Here is a 1,784-nt window from a genome sequence, read left to right on the forward strand (position 1 = left end):
TGTGAAAGTGAACAAGCTAAAATAATCGTACACATTACCCCAACAGGTTTGAGACTATTACTTCTTTTGAAGTTTATTATCAGTATCATAAAAAAGTCATTTATATAAGATAAATCTTTACAATAAATTAAAGATATCACATGCATCAAAACTTTCATATGATGCTCTCAACTGGTTAAAGAGACTGTCGCAGAATTTCTCCGCCATCTGCGTGGTGACAGATGCAGTTTTTGTAGCTGAGAACGTGGATAAAGCGACCGCGGAAAAGTGTGGCAAAGATTGCTGCAAGTGGAAGGATACCATCCAGGTTTACAGATCTCAGGCATGGACCGCCTGCACATGTTCGCCACCCTTTCCCTCACCACTTCGCACATCCCCATGTTTGGTTACACCGAATTCGCATGAAAAAATGGTTTCCATGACTGTTTTCTCTGGCATAAAGTGCCCACTGCTTCATCTTGAAGCGCTGTTCCAGCTTCTATTTTTGCTTCATATCTGCAGCACCCCCGTGCGTAATCCCAGGGAAATTTTTCCCCCAATTCACGTGGTGTTGGGACAATCACTGCCAACTGAGGCAGAATGTGGCACCCGAGATAGTGAGACGCATCGCCTTCCCAGTATCGGCGAGCATTCAAGATGTGGTTCCACGAATGTTGTACGTGTCCTGTCGAAGGCCCCCATCCACCGGAGGTCCACCAAGGCCACGTTGCCGGGTTGCTGTGAGGCCGAGTTGACAGTAACGTTTTCAGTGCAAACCAACGTTTCACAAATTGGCTGGTGGTGGCAACGTCCACACCCCTTGCCAACAGCAAACTCTTCCTATTTTGTCGGCCACACCTTTAAATGTCGATTTTATCATAGAGTATTTTGTATGGCGAGCATTGTAATCATCCAGTGCCCGTTGCTTAACTTCAGGCTCAGCCTCATATTTGCTATTCGCTTTTCCCAAATGGGCGTCTGTGTCCTCTCGTCGGACACGAGGATGCCCAGTGTTCCTCATCCTTGACTGATTTTCCTGCAAGACGTCATTGAGGAGTTGGACAAAGAAGCCATATCCTCATGTTAGTGTTGCCATCGGTAATGCCGATGGAACCGAAAAAAAACAGCGTGTATGCGTGAGGGAATCGAGACTTATCAAATCCATCTCCTCATCTGGGAGAGAGGAAACGCGGTCGTGGCCAGAGCCGAGCACACCACAAAGGGCCCGTCCAGGTGTCGTAGTGGCGATGCTGTAGTTTGTCATGCATGTCTCTCATCGTGGTATCTGGAACCACCTGTGGAGAATCAATCATCTTGCATTAGGATAATGGATTGGTTTCCACACTACGAAAACCTAGACTGGATCATATTACACTTACTGAAATAAGGTTCTTGATAATAGACTAAAACACACAGCAACTAACAGAGTACCATTTACAGAGATCAATATAGTCTGCTTCAAGCACTTTTTCCATCCAAGACGTTGTCTGCGATATATTACAATATTACAATATTATCTTAGGCCTACCGCTAATGTGACCAGCATGCTAATCTAGATTTGATTTACCTAACAATGGAGACGCTGTGTATAAACATTACAGCAGACCAATGCAGGATTGAAACGTACCAGCAATTAAAGTGGCGAAATCCTACCTACTACAACAAACCTTCAATCCAACTACACATACCTCGAAGTCAACGATCTCCTTTGCCATCTCCCTGAGCCACGTGTCGCCATCTCTCCGCCATACACATGCGCAAGGGAGGAACCTTTCTGAAATTAGCCAAGCAGGGATATTACTCTG

At 45.3% G+C, this 1,784-nt stretch overlaps 1 pseudogene; it reads right to left on the minus strand.

Annotated features, from left to right (window-relative positions):
- The window catches only part of LOC119585515, a 13,057-nt pseudogene that overhangs the window by 9,549 nt on the left and 1,724 nt on the right, over positions 1-1,784 (minus strand).

This window comes from Penaeus monodon, chromosome 19 (genome assembly GCF_015228065.2).
Source record: "Penaeus monodon isolate SGIC_2016 chromosome 19, NSTDA_Pmon_1, whole genome shotgun sequence".
Classification (NCBI taxonomy): domain Eukaryota; kingdom Metazoa; phylum Arthropoda; class Malacostraca; order Decapoda; family Penaeidae; genus Penaeus; species Penaeus monodon.